This window comes from Diceros bicornis, chromosome 14 (genome assembly GCF_020826845.1).
Source record: "Diceros bicornis minor isolate mBicDic1 chromosome 14, mDicBic1.mat.cur, whole genome shotgun sequence".
Taxonomy (NCBI): Eukaryota; Metazoa; Chordata; class Mammalia; order Perissodactyla; family Rhinocerotidae; genus Diceros; species Diceros bicornis.
Genome location: NC_080753.1, coordinates 32,650,422 through 32,669,093, shown reverse-complemented (window position 1 = coordinate 32,669,093; position 18,672 = coordinate 32,650,422).

Sequence of the window (18,672 nt, the reverse complement as noted above, 5' to 3'; positions counted from 1 at the left end):
AATGTCATTATCATGTCTAAAAGTTCACAATAATTCCTTAATAACCTAAAATATGCAGCCAATGTTCAAATTTCCTAAATCGTCTAATAAATATATATGCGGTTTCTTTGAATCGTGATCAAAACAAGATCCACTCATTGCATTTGGTTGATATGTCTCTTAAGTCTTTCATCTTCTGAATAGACTTCATTTTTCTTCTGGGCCGGCCCGGTGGCTTAGCAGTTAAGTGCGCGTGCTCCGCTACTGGCGGCCCCGGGGTTCGGATCCTGGGTGAGCACCGACGCACTGCTTCTCTGGCTATGCTGAGGCCACATCCCACATACAGCAACTAGAAGGATGTGCAACTATGACATACAACTATCTACTGGGGCTTTGGGGGGGGGGATGGAGGAGGATTGGCAATAGATGTTAGCTCAGAGCCAGTCTTCCTCAGCAAAAAAAGAGGAGGATTAGCATGGATGTTAGCTCAGGGCTGATCTTCCTCACAAAAAAAAAATAGACTTTATTTTTAAGAGCAGTTTTAGTCTTACAGAAAAATTAAGATGATAATATAGAGCATTCCCATGCACCCTGCACTCAGTGTTCTCTATTATTAACATCTTATGTGAATATAGTACATTTGTTATAGTTAATGAATCAATGTCGATAAATTATCATTAAAGTCCATACTTTATTCATATTTTCTTAGATTTTAGTTACAGTCCCTCATCTGTACCAGGATCCAATCCAGGATGTCACATTACATATATTTGTCATATATCCTTGCACCCTTCTTGGCTATGACAGTTTCTCAGACTTTTCTTGTTTTTGATGACCTTGACAGTTTTGAGAAGTACTGGTTAGGTGTTTTGTAGGATGCTTCTCTTTTGGGATTTGTTTGTGTTTTTCTCCTGGTTAGATCTAGAGCTCGAGTCTCCTTTAATCTTTCTTTTCTCAGCATTTATTTGTTGTCAAAATGGCTTGTTTCCTATAGAATTTTCCACATTCTAAATTTTGGTAATTGCATCCCTGTGTCATTTATCGTGTTCCTCTGCCTCCTTAGTTTTTTTCATGTAAAGTGGTAGTTAAATTTAAAGACTTGATATGATTCAGGATCTATTTTTTGGCAAGGATACGTCATAAGTAGTGTTGTGCTGTGTTTTTCCATCAGGAGGCATATAATTCTAGTTGGCAGCCATTGATAAGCATTGCCTAGATCCATTATTTTATTAGGGGTTATAAATGGTGATATTCTATCATTCTGTCTTTGCTTATTTTATTTATGCCGAGAAACTATGCCTCATCTACTATTTCAACACGATTTATTTAGGAAAGGCAGATTGATACTCTTCTTTACTCTTTATTTACCAGTTGTCAGAATAATGAGTTCATTGTCTAGCATTCTCCAAAGGTAACCAATGAGTTTTTATTTAGTATAACTATGAATTAATCAACTTTAGTGTGTTTTAATCTCTTTTTTCCCCCCCTTTTTCTCCCCAAAGCCCCAGTAGATAGTTGTATGTCATAGTTGCACATTCCTCCAGCTGCTGTATACGGGACGCTGCCTCAGCATGGCCGGACAAGCAGTGGGTCGGTGCGCACCCGGGATCCGAACCCGGGCCGCCAGTAGCAGAGCTCGCGCACTTAACCGCTAAGCCATGGAGCCGGCCCCTGTTTTAATCTCTTGCAATGATTATTTTTATTGATGCTCAATTTGTCCCATATTTGGCCAGCGTGAACCTCATGTTGACACGATCCTAATATCTTTGATGGCTTCCTTGTCATTAGAGTTGTCTTATTCATATGCTGCTACATGTTTTTCTTTTGGTGGAAATGGTACTAAGAGACCTCAATTTGGGTGCTAGGGAAGGTTTTTACTTATTTATTTTTTAAGATAGGAAGTATAACTTGTTTGCTTGCTGGTGGATGTGATCCACTGCAGGGGAAAAGGCGATATTGCAGGAGAGGGAGGGTTGCTGGAGGAATGTCCTTGAGTAGGTGAGAGGGGCTGGGGTCCAGTGCCCAAGCAGAGGGTTGGTTATCAGTTGAAAGTGAAGAGGAGGGACGGTGTGTAATGAAGAAGAAAATGTGAAATAATTGCCTTGAAAGTTTGTACATGAGTTACCAGGAAAATGCTGGGTACTTCTAATGGCCAACTTGAAGTTTGTGATTATAAATATTCCATGTTTTTATCCAACCACTTCAGCTGCTTGGATGCAGGCATGGAGTAGATGGGAAGTTGGATTTAGCAAGAGCTTAGCTTTTGCCAGGCTGGTGTGATGGAGAGAGTGAGGGAAATAGGAGTTGGGGGTGCAAGGTAATTATTATAACAATGCATCATGAGATCTAGGTGAAGTAAGGCTGACAGGGGGCAGAATCTCTTACTGTCAGGGTCAAAGGGGTTGGAGGTCTGGGGAGTGGAATAATTGTTGGAGAGGAGGGCAGGAGAGAGGGTGACTTGCAAAGACAGGAAGTGTTGAGCACAGTGTGGGATACTTAAAACAGACTATGGAGAGGTTACAGGTCCAGGTAATGACAAGTCCAAGGTATGACTGTGCAGTTTGTGGCTGCAGTACAGGGAGGACAACATCATTGGAGGTGAGCGGATCAAGAGGTCAAGGTGAGAGGCCAGGGTGTTGGGTGGATTGTCTTGGTTGACAGTGAAGCTACCAAGAATAGTAGTAGCAGTGGGATGAAAAGAAGACAATGACCCAGGGGCTGAGCTCTTCAATAATTGGTGGAAGGAAGGGGGTGACTGGAAGGCTGTTAAATGCTGGCAACAGGAGCAGCTGAGCATGATGTAGGATGGCTGCATATACTTCAAAGCACCTGCAATCCCCTTGACCATCAGAGAAAAATCCCATTTATTTATTCACTCATTCATTCGTTCTTCAGCCAAAATTGTTCATCTGTCCTATGATAAGCAACGTGCCCCTCCCCTGTAGAACTTAACTGTATTAATCACAGAGTTGTCCTATAAAGTCAGACTATTCTCAGTACACCCTCAGTTAATCAGACACCCTACTCAATCCTTCTGGTTAATTGACTTTTTTTTGTATAATTGTGAACTTTAATGAACAAAGCTTCTGGGATCGAAACTCTTGTGTGATGAATTCACAGATATGAAAACCCTTTGTTCCCACAGATAGCCCCATCCTTCATAGAAGCCAGGTGACCTCATGACAGGGAATCAAAATGAAAAGTGCTGTCAGGGTGGAGAGAGAGGAGATGGTGATATAAGAGTTGCCTGTGGAGTTGAAGGACTTTGGAGTTGAAAGGCATCTTAGGGATGGTCTTGCCTGTGGTTTTCCAATTTTTTCTTTCTATCATATCAAATTTAGAGGAGTTTTGTTCATCAAAATCTTACCTGGGATCCCAAAATAGAAAAGAGATATAGGATCAGTGCTCTAGTTGAGTCTGGCATCTCCTGAGACCCCCCTCCACCACCCAGAGTGTCCCTGAGAGGCTCCCATGGGATCTAGGATTCTGGGGAACACAGTTTGAATCCTGCTCACTTGGTCTAATTTCTAATTCCCTCTTTTGCTGAGGCTCAGAGAGAAGTGACCTGCCCAAGGAGGACCCAGGTCCCAGAGCCCCATGTCCGGCCCCTTGGTCAGATGTGGCTGCAGAGGCCACAGGTGAAGGAAGAGCAGGGGTGGAGATGAAGGCAGGGCCTCAGTTCTTGAGTCCTCATTGAACAACTTGGGTCTTTTTCATTTGTGTTTCTGACTCTGGAGACAAAACTTTTTTACAACAAAAGGCATGATGGGGAATTTTTTGGTGGGAGAGAGAAGAGTGTAATATAATGGAAAAAACATGGCTTTGGAGTTTGACACACTGGATTTAAACCCTGCCTTCCCCACCATTAACCAGCTGTGTGACATTGGTCAGACTAACTAACCTCTCTGAGCCTCACTCAGTTCCCTCGTCTGCAAAGAAAAGATAATCTAATGTAGAGGAATTTGTGGGAATTACATGAGATAATGTTGATATAGTGTGTGGCCCATAATAAGTAATCAAGAAATGGCAACCTTTATAAATACTATTGGGATTTGTCCTTTTTATTAGTGGAAGGATGATTCTATCCCCTTCAGTATTTCCTAAATGACCTCCTTCCAGCTTCAGAGCTGCTTTTCCATTTTCTGGGAGCTGGGGTTTCGTGAATCAGGCTTGCTGCCTTCCTCATCCCTTCGGAGAATGACTTGTGGGGACCCCTCTGCCACATCCGTCTCCCAGCTGCCCTGGCCCTCTCTCCACAGATGACCACATGGCCATCAGGGCCTTTGCCTGGGTTCTTGGTTCTTGGATATTTTTGGGAATTCACACATGGAGCGGCTGCTCTTTGCTCTGGTGTCTGCTCTGGGCTCATGGAAGGGGTAGATAGGGGCCCCTGGGACTTTTGGACAGTGGTTCTGACACTGATCCTGATGGTGCTGATCTCCTTTCATGATGTGAGAGCGCACAGTAGTTCCTTCTGGAAAGCCTGGCCTAGGAGGAGGATGTGGGCTGGGGAGATGCCTGTCCCTCCAGGGCCGGGATCTAGATGGGGCTGAGACTGGCTCCTTTTGTGGCAGAGGGTGTGTCCTCCCTAAGTCAGTGAGCTGTGCCTGCCCCCCTCTCACCTTCACACAACTGGCCAAGGCACTCAGACCTTCACAGGGGAGGTTGGGGGCTGGTGTGTCTCAGTGAGTGGGTGCTGGATGAAGATGGTGGGAGATGGACAGGGAGATACCTGGGGGACTTGGCAAGTGGATGGAGCAGCGTTGTTGGTTATCCCTCCCCAGAAAGATTGACAGTTAACCCTGAAAATAGACTTAAAATTTTTACTGGACATACTTGATCACAGATTGATTCAGATAATCCTCCATTTTAGATTTAGAAGCTATTGCATAAATAGGCAAAAGTTAGAGATAGCACAAGGAATTAATTAATTAATTTTTTTCTGAAGAGAAAAAGCAATCACATGCTGGGGTCTAATATAAGGAAGGAATCTATTAAAATATTAAAGAAATTTAGGTTCAAACATTTGTAAGTACAAGAACGACTGACAGGATAGGTGAAATAAGAAAACAAAGGCTTGACCTTTAGTAAATGTCCCCAAGCCCAGGGAGCCTAAGTGTTTGTGAATCTGCATATTTTCTCTTTTTTTCTGCCTCTCTTGCCAAACTTTACCGAACACTTGCTGAGGAAAGAGGACTGTTGGATGTGTCTTTAGTGTTTTCTCAGTATTGGGAGGAAGCCCTTAGGCAGTGCAGGGGCTTGGAATAGGAAGGAGAAGGGGTTGCTGGAGCCAGAAGCCGGCAGGCCAGGGGTGGGGGGTGGGGAGGAGGTGGGGCATGGGGGTGGGAGGGCTGTGTTAGGATGGGGAAGGGCGGAGGTGGGGGGGTAATGGAGTGGAGGGTGACATGGGGGTGGGGGCAGCAGGTCTTTGGCTGGGGTTTCCGGACCAGTCTGGGGGGCTGTCCAGAGGTGGATGAAGGGTGGCCTCACTGAGGAGTCAGAGGGCCCTGAGATCCACGGTGTGGGCAGGGGGAGGTCAGGCTGTAGTGTGCGATGAAGGCAGCTGGAGTGGTGAGACCTGCAGTGGGCCACATGCCTGGCCTGCCCTAGTCTATGCACAGTCCTCCCTCCCCGGGTGTTTGGGACAGGAGGTAAATTCCTCAGTCCCCAGCCTGTGCTGATGGCAGGCGAGGCCGAGAGTGACTCCCCTGGTCCTGGGACCACACCCCTGGCACAATCATGGGTCAAGGGCTGCCCATGCCTGGCCTGCCTTCCTCACGGGGCCTCTGAGCCTGACCCAGCTTTGGGTGTTAGGAAGCAGTCTGCCCTGAAGGATCTCTGGCCTCTCACGCTCTGCCCTCCAGTGGTTCCTAATCTGGGTTATAACAAGTAGAACTATGAATGTGACAGCAGGTGGCGCGAATATTACCCGTGGAAGATCCGGGAGGAAGCCAGGCTTTTCCCCATCCTCGAAGCTCTGACCACCATCAAATGGTCTGGTAGCTACACAATGGATGTTTCCAGCCCAGACCTCTCCTTAAACTCCAGACTCACATGTTCAACTGCCTCCTCCACTCCCCACCGGGATGTCTAACAGAGAGGTCAACAGTAACACATCTGTCAGAAATTCAAACTCTTGATTCCCTGCTCCAGTGGCTCCTCCCTCATCTCCCCCTCCCCCAGTCCTGGCAAAGTGGTTATCCCATTGCTTAGGCTAGACACCTGGCAATCACTCTTCCCTTTCTCTCACACTTCACACCCAACTCACCAGCCAATCCAGTCACTTCTGCCTTGAAAATAAATCTACTGATCCCTTTTCATCCCTGCTTTGAACATCCCACATCTGGTCTATGCAGTGGGGCCCAGAGAGGACTGAGAAAGTCTCGACACTCCCTGGTCTTGCCTGGGTTTCTGCTGCAGCCTCCCTACTGGTCTCTTGTTTCCATCCATCTGAGTCTCTTCTCCAAATGGAAACTGAGTGATGGTATCAAAGTGGAAGCCTTGTTGTTCCTGAGGTATGAAATGTCAGGAAACAGACATGTTGATAGATGAAATGATATGAGATCTGGGATTTGCTTCACAATAATCCAGTGAGAGCCGCAAGTGGGTGGAAGTAAATATTGTTGAAGCTGGGAGATGGGAGAGTGGGTATTCATTAGACTGTCATTCATTAAACTATTCTCTCTACTTTTGTATATGTTTAAAACGTTTTAGGGGCCGGCCCAGTGGTGTAGTGGTTAAGTTCACATGCTCTGCTTCAGCGGCCCAGAGTTCGCGGGTTTGGATCCTGGGTGTGGACCTACGCACCGTTTGCCAAGCCATGCTGTGGTGGCATCCCATATACAAAATAGAGGAAGATCGGCACAGGTGTTAGCTCAGCAACAATCTTCCTCAAGCAAAAAGAGGAAGATTGGCAACAGATGTTAACTCAGGCCAATCTTCCTCACCAAAAAAAACAAAAACAAAGACCTAAACTATTAAAACAAAATAAAACATTTTATAATAAAGATAAAATAAAACAATCCAATAAAATGATATAAATCTGATCAAAAACTTCAAAAGGCTCCCCATCTCTCTAAGAATAAAAATCTAAGGCCATGAGATGTAGAAAACCCCCATCTTTGTGCCTAGGGTACATCCAGACCAGTTAAATCCAAATCTCTTTAGGTGGAACTGAAGCATCAGCAATTGTTCCCAAAGTGTGGTCCGCAGACCAGCAGTATCAGCATCACCCGGGAACTTGTTAGAAATGCGCAATCTGGGGCTGGCCCTGTGGTGTAGCGGTTAAGTTCATGTGCTATGCTTCAGCGGCCCAGGGTTCGCCAGTTCAGATCCTGGGCGTGGACCTACATACTGCTCATCAAGCCATGCTCAGGCGGTGTCCCACATAGAAGAGCTAGAAGGATATACAACTATTTACTGGGGCTTTGGGGAGAAAAAAAAAAGCAATGCACATTCTTGGGCTCCGCCCCAAACCTGCTGCGTCAGACCCCCTGGGAGTGGGGTCCAGCAATCTGTGTTTTCAAAAACCCTCCAGGTTATTCAGTTGCTGATGCAGAGCCTGAAGGCCTGAGAAAGCTGACGGGGGTACTCCTGAAGGACAAGCCAGGTGAGAGGAAGTGCAGGTCTGGGATTCACAGAGCCTGGGAGAGAGTCTAAGGTCGTGGCACTGAGCCCTCTGCTCACACCATCGTCAGTGCAGAGCCTGAGGACAGTGGGGCTGACTGGCCTGTCCCTCTTCAGGGTAGGAGGCGGGTGTGCACAGGACTGTGGTGGGTTTGGGATCCCCACACCCAATATGCTGGGGAGGAGAAGAGTGCCCTCCCCCAGGTGGAGATTTATAGGGTGCTAATGAGACACCACAGGGTGATGGCTCTCACACCAGGTCCTCTAGCTACTGAGCTAAAGGCCAGGGTTTGAATCTACGTCTCCTGATTTCATGCCTGGGGCTCCTTCCTTCTGCATTCTCATGCTTGTCTACTGGATTCTTTTATTTAGTGTCTTCTATATCCTGGACTACCTAGCCCTGGATTCAAGGGGATCAGGGTGGGGGCTCATATGTCTGGGACCTTCGGTTTTTAAAAACAAGTCTAGGTTCACTCCACCTATCTTTTTTTAAAGGTCTTTCCATGACTTTCCCACAGACAAATGTTTCCCTGCTGGTCTCCCCTAGGCTCTGCCCCCACCTCTTTTTTCTGTTTTTCACTTTAGATGACTAAGTCTGCTATGGAGACCACCTCTTTTGGGGGTACTGACCCCTCAGAGAGGAGGTGGGGGTGGTGGAGAGACCCCTCCTCCCCAAAGGATCCTGCTCATCTGGGCATGTGAACTCCTTGTGTGAGATTGAGGCCTGAGGACTCTCCCCTTCTGTGACCTGGGAGATTGGGGAGATAGAAAACATCTAGGAAGGTTCTGGAAGACTCTTCCCACCCCTACCACCCAGCATATCCTTTAGTGAATGTGACCTGGGGGAAAGTCCTCCTGGATGTGTGGGCAGTGGACTTCTACCCACCGAGTATGTCCATCTCTTGGCTGTGGGAAGGGGAGGAGCAGGCAGACCCCTGCCTCCCAGGAGGTGGAGGGGTGGCCTGGGACCAGCAGAGCCCTTCAGAAGCCTGTGGCCATGCTTGGCGTCCTGGGAGAGGAGCTGTGTGCACGTACTGGCTGCAGCTCCAGGGGAGGATGGGACCTTTGCCCTGCCACGGGGAAAGCAAACAGGAAAGTCCAGGGCCAGGGAAGGCCAGGTCGCCTTGGGAGGGGCAGCCATTCACAGTCATTGGGAGCTACTCTCTCTGCCCACCTGCATTTTTAGCCAAGGAGAAGGTGTCAGGTCAGAGGTGGAGAGGATAGAGTGGGGAATGGTAAGCAGGGTCAGTGGACAACTTGCACCCCTGGGTGTGAACTAGAAGTTTGCAGTCCCCCTTTGGTCTCTTGTGTGGCACCTGATGGCAGTGAGCAATTGGAGGAGGGACTGAGCAGAACTGACTGGCAGGAAAAGGCTAGGAGGGCTGGTCAAAGGAAAGTGAAGTGCTTCTTGCCTACAGGAGCTGTCTCAGTGGGTGGTGGGGAGGGCAGGAGCAAAGCACGAGAACAGTGCAGGAGGGGGCAGGTGGGTGAAGGTAGGTGAGGGGGGAGCTGGGAACAGGGGGAGGCACTGGGCTTCCCTGAGAAGACAGGTGGGGTGCGGAAGTCCAGAGGGGACAGAGGGACACCTGAGAGTGAAGACAGGGGCATGGGGGAAGAGCCTGGGAGCTCACTGGGGTGACAGATTTGGGGAAAGGAGGGGTCTGGAGTGGCCTGAGGCTGATCCCACCCAACTACGGTGCTGGGCAGCCAGACCAGGTACCACTGGTTTACAGAATGACGTGGACAACAGCCTCGTACTCTGAAAACCCTTCTTTTCTGTGTCCTCATTGCATTTGCTTCCTTTTAAGTTTGTTATGAAAAGATCTTTAAAAATCTCTACCTCTTGAGTGTGAACTGAGGAGACAAAGGAGGCCATTCTTCCTCTGGTGTCTGGGGTGGTGGTGGCAGAGGTGGGTGGGGGCTGTCCCTGGTGGGGAGGCTCCTGGGGGTGAACTTGTATAGAACCCACAGCTCAGGTCTGTTTTAGCACCTGCTGAGAGGCTCCCACCCTCCCAGCCAAGGAGCCTCCCCTGTTCCCTGGAGGCTCAGCCAGCAGCAGGGGATGGGACCCTCCATCTCTCATTCTTCTCTTCTCACTCTGGCCCTCATAGGGGCTGGATAAGGACTGAGTTTCCAGTGAGGTGGGGGATATTCTCTCCTCACTCTAGACTGTGCTCTTTCTCAGCAGAAACTGTAGGGCAGTGTCTTCAGCTTCGTTTTCATGTCCCACCCTCCTAGGATTCAGACTTTAACTTCCCCCCCTACCTTTGAACCTCTGGTTCCAGCTCTCTGAGCCAGTGTCTCCTGAGCAAGGAAGACAGCTCCTCAGAGAGGTCAGGTGCTGACCCGCCATTTTCAGCTTTGTTCCAGAGAATTCGGAGTTTCCCCAGGCGAGTAAAGCTGGAAACCGAGGACACTTCTCCACTCCTCTGCCCAGGAGCAGCCTCTCCTGCCCTCTCCTCTTGCTCCCTTAGGTGTATCCTATTTCTGGTGTATCTGAGGGTTCTGCATTTCTTGTCCATGTTGCTTTGTGATTTTCTCCACTTCACCATGTGTCCTGTTGGGCAGCCGGACTGTGAGGCTACTCAGGGCAAGAGACTTTCTTTCTTTTTTTTTCCAATTAATTTTTAAATTGAGTTATAATTGACATATGACCTTATATTTGTTTCAGGTGTACAACATAATGATTTGATATTTGTATACATTACAAAATGATCACAATAAGCCTAGTTAACATCTGTCACCATACATAGTTACAAAAATTTTTTTTTCTTAGGATGAGAACTTTTACGATCTACTCTCCTAGCAATTTTTAAATATGCAATATAGTATTATTAACTATAGTCCCCATGCTGTATATCTCCTAACATTTACTTTATAACTGCAAGTTTGTACTTTTTGACCTTCACGCATTTCGCCCTCCCCCACCCAGGATATTTTCTTTGTTTTCCCCAGATGCCCACTGAAGTGCCCACTGAACAACTGAGTGTAGAGAGTGTGTCCTATAACTTTGCAGTAGGGACGCCACCAGGGGTAAATGGGGAGGGGGGTGTGGAGGAGAAAAGCCAAGGGGCCTTTTGCAAAGACAGGATGTAGTCTTGTGCGTGTGTGTGTGTGTGTGTGTGTGTGTGTGTGGTCCATGAAGGGGGAGGTCTTCACCCTCTCCGGCCTTAGGGGAGCAGTGAGATTGGGGAGCATATGGGATGGACCAATGTGTAGGGACTTGGGCGGACGGAAGTGGTGACATTGTCCCACCACTTCCCTGTGGGAACTCAGTTTTGCTGTTGAAAAATGACTAGAAATAAGAGCTAACTCTTCAGTAAGTGAATAAGCACATGAATTAAGTCCTACCACCCCAGGACACTCCCTGGTGTCCCTTCCTGCCCTAACTACCCCCTCAGCGTGCCAGGGAATTCCGTGTCTGACTTTGTCACCACAGATTCATTCTGCCTGTTCTTGCATTTCATATATCTGGAATTCTGCAGCGTGCGTCTTTTGCGTCTGCTTTCCTGCGCTCCCGTCCACATTTCTAAGATCCCTTGTCGGCATCCTCCGTTCCTTCCCTCAGCGTCCTCCTGGAGGCAAGCGCTCTTTCAGGCCGCCACGTACTGGCCACAAGGGGGCAGCAGAGCCTGACGGAACCTGGAGAGATCAGGCGGGGCGGCCTTTCTATTGGCCCCTGGGTTCCTCCCCCGACCTATGTGGTCACCTCTTTCTGGGCGCCTCCCAGGCAGCTGCTGCAGGAAGCTCGTGCTTCCCTCTCTGAGACCTGCTGCTTTGGAGAGGTTTTCTAGAGGGGAGGTTTGAGCGAGGGTCTGCAAACTCTTTGGATCGTGCACTCCTTTCAGTAATGTATTTTGAACGTACAGATATCGAATATGTACAAATATTATTCAGATTTTAAGAACAGACATGAATAACGCAAAAAAAGAGATAAGATTAAAGCTTTTGTAATAGAAGTTCTAATATATTGTCTGCCTCTTCTCCTGCTGCCCAGATCCCTGGAGCACCCCTGGGGCTGATGCCCCCGGTTTAGAGCTCACCTGAGCTTTGCAGGGGGACCTGGCTCCTGTCAGGGTTAGCCAAACAACCAGGTTACCCTGGGCAGCTTCCCTCATATTGTTGTGCCTTTGTCTCCCAGCTGTAACATGAGGACAGCAAGACTCTCCTCAGAGCACTATAGTGAAACAATCATTGAAATAAATTCCGTGATGTTCAGAGTAAAATGGCATGTGGTGAACAACGGGCGTGAGTGTTTGGTGCCCATCATTAGAGAGCAGGGGCCCTACAGCTCAGCCTGTGGAGACGAGTCTCTCTGACATGAAGGAACGGGTGTCCTGCATCCTGGGGACGGTTAGAATTAGCCTCTCAGGGCTGGTCAGGGCCTTTCCTGCCCCTACTGCCCCAGGCTTCTCTCCTCTGATTCTCTCAGTGACAGAGGGAGAAGTGCGAGGCCTCCAGGCCCTTTCCCATAACTTAGCGCTCAAGTCTCTCCCACCAGGACTTGCCTGGTTCACCCTTCACCGTGGATGGACCTGACCTACATGGGATTGGGAGAGTGTGTCAGTTCTTTCCAGGTCACTCACTGGGTCACCCACACAGGCAGTGCACATGCTCGCTCTCTGCACTCATTCACTCTCATCACAGTGACTGGGGACCTTGAGACGCTCTGGGCAGACGTGTTCATTCTGGCGTCCCAACACCCCAGATAGGTCAGGGCTGAATGCCAGGAGGATCCTACTCTTTCCTTTTTCCGATCCCTCCCTCCTTTCCTTCCTTCTGTCTTGCTCTTTCTTTTCTTCTGCCATCTTTCTCTCTGCTTCCTTTCCTTTTAATTTCTTATTTATCTTTTGCTTATTTATTAGTGTAATAAATTTATTAAATTTTCTTTAAGAATGTCCCTCCTCTTTGCCCCCCCACTCTCACTCCTTTACCTTTATATACCTAGGGGCTTGGGTGGGAGTGATGCCTCCTCAACTCCCCTGGAATCTCAGACTTTGGAAGCAGAGTGGATTGCCCACTCAGAGGATGGTGGGGCCGGTGCCAAGGGCCAGATGGGCTCTGCAGCTGACCTCTGGGGGGACCTGGACAGGCACCGACCACTCCTGGGAGCGAGTGAGGGGCTTAAAGAACCCGCGGAACCACCTTTAGTTGGATATTTCAGTTGTGGGGATGACAGCCTCGACCGGGAAGGGCTCTTCTCACCAGAGAGGCAGATGTGCAGGCTCAGAGGAGGGTGAGGGCCCGACTGTGCCCTTGGGGCTCTGCTCAGTAGGCTGCCAGGGGAGCTCCGTCCCCAGCCAGGGTCATGCTGGTTAGATAAAGGAAGGAACAATTTTAAGTCAAAACAAAAACCATCACCTTGTGTGTGTTTCTTATTCTTTTTTTCCCCAGAAAATAAACAAGCAGAAAACAGTTCTTAAACCTTTCCCACAGTAGAAGATAACCCAGTGAACCCTTCATCTTCACAGTGTCAAGATAAATTAAGTTTTACTGATTGCACCTTTAAGAAAAGAGGCTTAATCCTTTCCATCAAATGTCACATTTTAGAATCACAATTCCTGTTACGTTCACCGTTTTTTTATGGCTCAGGTGTTTATCTGAAATGGTCTCAAAAGCACTTGAAGCAACTAAAACATAGGAGGTATCATATGTCTGTTAAGAGGAAAGTAAAATATTAATCCCATTAGTATTAGGATAATTTCTATTTTGTGCAAGAAAAATCATTTGTGGCTAGTGAACAGTGTTCATTGTTAAAGAAGCTGAAACATGGCCCTGAAGAGCTAGGAGAGGGCAGTGAAGTTTGCTGTTTGCTGTCCTTCCTGCCAGTGTGTTCAGTGTCCTTCCAGCGCTCTTAGGAAAGTCTTCCCTGAGCTTTGTCATTCCCTCCCCACCCCCCAACATGGAATCAAAGGGCTGGCATTCAGGGTGAGATAAGCTTTCTGGCCATATCATCCCGGGGTATTTCTGAGTCCAAGGTCCCCTTCTTGCTACTCTTTCACCCTGATTGTGTGGATCTGGGCGCTGGGCTGGGCTTGAGGACTGGGGTGGGTCTCCTTGTAGCTCTAGCCCCTCTCTCCTCTATGAAGTTCCTGGATTAAATGTTACTAGATGGTGGGGCTCATGTTTTACTTCATCTCTGTTTGCACTTGTGAGAACGAAGTGGCATAAACACAATGTGTGCAGTGCAGTTCCTGGCACTTAGAAGTATTCAACAAAATTGTTTTTTTTCCTTCTGTCTTTTCATAAAATTCTCCTAAGGTCTCTTAGGTCTTGAGAAGTCTCCTCATTGGGCAGGGATTGGTGGTGGCAGTGGAGGGTAGATGGTGAAGGTGGACCTGGAGGCTAATATTGGTTCTTGTCTCATCAGTTATTTTTGGATTAAGATGGGTTTTTCCAAATATCCCTGAGTCTAAGTGGATATTAGCAGAAATGGACCTTTTGGAGGTGACAAAGTGTGATGTGTTCAGGTATATCTAGAAGTCCTGGGTTTGCCCGGAGTTTTAATATCTCAGACCAGAGTTTTGGGCAGAAACCAAGCATTCTTGTGCATCAGTGGGTCAGTCAGTCCTTGCAGGAAGACAAACACAACGGGTCATTTAGAACAATCAAGAGTGAACACAGACTGAGAGAGTTTTTGCTGGGTGTGTAGTTGTGAAACTCTGAGAGATTTGGTTTCCTCATCTGTAGAATGAGGATAATGATGACAACCACCTGGCAGAAGTGCAGCAAGGGAGACACTAGTCAAAATCACTTATCACATGAACACCAGAGCACTGGGCAGGCTTGAGGGGGCAATCAGAGGTGGCTGAGCCTGAAGTTTCCAGCCCATCATTCCGGTGATATAATTAGTGAAGCATTTATGTTTGGGGGGGATGCAAAAACAGAGAGAGGGAGATGGTGGAGCGGTTGTATCCATCCAGGGGCTGACTTGTTTAGGTCTGAGTTAGTCTTCAAGTTTCTCAGTGGACTAAAATGTTTTCTGAATTTGGACGAGGCTGAGTAGGCAATGTGCTGCTGAAGCGCCTCCTCTGTAAATGACTCAACCAAAGTTTACTGAGTGTTTACTACGTGCTGGGTGTTGTGTCAGGGCTGGTGTGCAGATGTGAACAAGACACACAGTGCCTCCTCTCATGGATTCCACAGACATTCCACAGATGAACACGTGTCAGGGCTGTGGTGGACAACAGGGTGCCACCAAAACCCCCACAAGCACGTGTATGGGGCACATAATGGGGATTGGGTGGTCAGTGAAGGCCCCCCTGAGGAAGGACACTTAGGTGAGACCTGAATGGCGAGGAGTTTGGCAGAGGAGAGGGAGAGCAGGAGCCTCAGTGTCTTGTGAGGAGGCCCGAGCCTGGGAAAAGCCCAGTGAACTGGAGGAACTCACCTGAGTCCAGGAGGGAACACCTGGCACAGCAATGGGATGAGGTGAGAGAGGAAGCCGGAGGCCTGGGAGCAAGAGAAGAAGTTTAAGCAGAGGAATCTCTTAAAGGGGTGAAGCAGAGAGTTGACATTAGCTGACTTGAGAGGATCATGACCTTGGAAGGGAAATGAACTGGAGGAGGTGAGGCTGGAGGTGGGGCAGACACTCATGAGGAGGCCGCTGCTAGGGCCAGGTGAGAAATGAGTGTGGCTTGGAACTAGGTGCTGGTGGTGGATATGGATTTGAGAAAAATCTTGGACCTTTTGGTAGATTGGAAGTAGGCTGAGTGGGAGAGTGGAGTTTGGAGAGGGACTGAGTGGGAGAGGAGAATGACCCTCGACTTTCTGGCAGAGATAACTGGGTGAAGACAGGTGCCCTTTACTGAGATGAAGAAACTGCAGGAAGTGAGGGCTGGAGAGGAAACCCAGTCTCCATGGTTTTCCTTTGGAGACAATAGAATCGGGCTTTTCCTGTTGTACACGGAGGCTGGCAGGGAGGGGGTCTGAATGGCTGTACCCAGGCCACGAGTGATATTAAAAATTAACAACCCGTAGGGCATTTTCCTTTCAGCGTGGGCAGGGCCAGGGTCCTGCAGCTGGAACTGGAAGCTCCTGATGTCTGGTGTTAACTCCTCAGTTGCCAGGTTTATGGGGAGCTCCTGGGTCATCTGTTGGTGAAGAAAAGAAAAGCAGCTACACTGGGGGCTGTGGCCCTGTGCAATTTACCAACCGACATGGAATCATTTTAGTAGTGCACAGACAGACCTAGGCATAGGGCTAGGTATTAGTCTTGGCTGTGCCACCCACAGTCCCTACTTCAGTGGTTTAGAAGCTAGCCCACCTGGAGTACAGCAGTTGTTCAACAAATAGTTACTGAGTCTGTGTCTCTTTCTGTCCCTCCACAGGGTTGTTTCAGTACCTGTACCTACCCTCTTTTTGCTGCTCTGATCATGCTGTTTCCTTCTTGATAACCAGGGTGTACCGTCCAGAGGGCAGAGCAGAGTCTGCTGGGGTTGCTTTTTGTAAGCTTTCATTTTCAAATGGTGGAAGGAGCCAGAGACGGGTGGACTCTTCTGTCTGGGAGCACTTAGTGGAGGCCCCAGGGCCTGGTCTCTACAGACGCCCCTGCAACCTATGCCAGGCTCTGCTTCTTCTCCACTCTCCTGGGAACCACCTGCTTCTCAGACGTGAGGAATCCATGGCACCTGGTGTTGGATCTGGAAGCAGGGTTTGGGGCTCTGAGCAGCTAACTGCAGGTGCAAACTCTGGGGGCAGATTTGGGGTCTGCTGGGGTCCCTGAACCTTGTCAAGTTGCCGAGTTTAGAGATACTCCAGAAGTCTCAGCCTTTCAAAGCAGGTAAGTTGGTTTTGAAGACACCTGTGGGCCAAGAGGAAGAAAACAGGGAGCAGCTGGCTGTGAGGAGGAGGCTGAGAATGTGGTGGGGCTAGGGTGGGAGGGGGATGCTGTATAATAGTGTGGCTCTAGGAAGACCCAGGACAACCACAGGGAGGGCTGCACCTTTATTTATTTATTTTAATAATATTTTTGTAGCGCTTAAGAGGACCAGGCTGTGTTCTTTTTTTTTAAAATTTTTTGTTTATTGCAGTAACATTGGTTTATAACATTGTATAAATTTCAGGTGTACATCATTATACTTTTTTTTTTTTTTTTGTGGGGAAGATCAGCCCTGAGCTAACATCCGTGCTAATCCTCCTCTTTTTTTGCTGAGGAGGACTGGCTCTGAGCTAACATCTATTGCCAATCCTCCTCCTTTTTCTTTTCCCCCCAAAGCCCCAGTAGATAGTTGTATGTCATAGTTGCACATCTTTCTACTTGCTGTATGTGGGACATGGCCTCAGCATGGCCGGAGAAGCGGTGCTTCGGTGCGAGCCCGGGATCCGAACCCGGGCTGCCAGTAGCGGAGCGCGGGCACTTAACCGCTAAGCCACGGGGCCGGCCCCATCATTATACTTCTATTTCTGCATGGATTACATCATGTTCACCACCCAAATACTAATTACAACCCATCACCACACACATGTGCCTAATTATCCCTTTCGCCCTCCCCCCTTCCCCTCTGGTAACCACCAATCCAATCTCCGTCACTATCTGTTTGTTTATTGTTGTTGTTATCTACTACTTAATGAAGGAAATCATACGGTATTTGACCGTCTCCCTCTGACTTATTTCGCTTTGCATAATACCCTCAATGTCCATCCATGTTGTCACAAATGGCTGGATTTCATCGTTTCTTATGGCTGAGTAGTATTCCATGGTGTATATATACCACATCTTCTTTATCCATTCGTCCCTTGATGGGCACTTAGGTTGCTTCCAAGTCTTGGCTGTTGTGAATAACGCTGCAATGAACACAGAGGTGCATGTATCTTTATGCACTGGTGTTTTCAAGTTCTTTGGATAAACACCCAGCAGTGCAATAGCTGGATCATATGGTAGTTCTATCCTTGATTTTTTGAGGAATCTCCATACTGTTTTCCATAGTGGCTGCACCAGTTTGCACTCCCACCAGCAGTGTATGAGAGTTCCCTTCTCTCCACATCCTCTCCAACACATGTTGTTTCCTGTCTTGTTAATTATAGCCATTCTGACGGGCGTCAGGTGATATCTCATTGTAGTTTTGATTTGCATTTCCCTGATAGTTAATGATTTTGAACATCTTTTCATGTGTCTGTTGGCCATCTGTATATCTTCTTTGGAGAAATCTCTGTTCAGGTCTTTTGCCCATTTTTTAATTGGGTTGTTAGCTTTTTTGTTGTTGAGATGCATGAATTCTTTATATATTTTGGAGATTAAGCCCTTATCAAATGTATGGTTTGCAAATATCTTCTCCCAATTGTTAGGTTGTCTTTTCGTTTTGTTGATGGTTTCCTTTGATGTGCAGAAGCTTTTTAGTTTGATGTAGTCCCATTTGTTTATTTTTTCTACTGTTTTTCTTGCCTGGTCAGACATGGCGCTTGAAAATATGTTGCTAAGACCGATGTCGAAGAGCGTACTGCCTATGTTTTCTTCTAGAAGTTTCATAGTTTAAGGTCTTACATTCAAGTCTTTAATCCATTTGGAGTTAATTTTTGTGTATGGTGTAAGGTAAGGGTCTACTTTCATTTTTTTGCATGTGGCTATCCAGTTTTCCCAACACCATTTGTTGAAGAGACTTTCTTTTCTCCATTGTATGTTCTTGGCTCCTTTGTCAAAGATTAGCTGTCCATAGATGTGTGGGTTTATTTCTGGGCTTTCGATTCTATTCCATTGATCTGTGTGTCTGTTTTTGTGCCAGGACCATGCTGTTTTGGTTACTATAACTTTGTAGTATATTTTGAAACCAGGGAGTGTGATACCTCCAGCTTTGTTCTTTTTTCTCAGGATTCCTTTAGCTATTTGGGGTCTTTTGTTGTTCCATATAAATTTTAGGATTCTTTGTTCTATTTCTGTGAAAAATGTTGTTGGAACTTGATAGGGATTGCATTGAATCTATAGATTGCTTTAGGAAGTATGGACATCTTAACTATGTTAATTCTTCCAATCCAAGAGCACGGAATATCTTTCCATTTCTTTGTGTCTTCTTCAATTTCTTTCAGCAATGTTTTATAGTTTTCGGTGTAGAGATCTTTCACCTCTTTGGT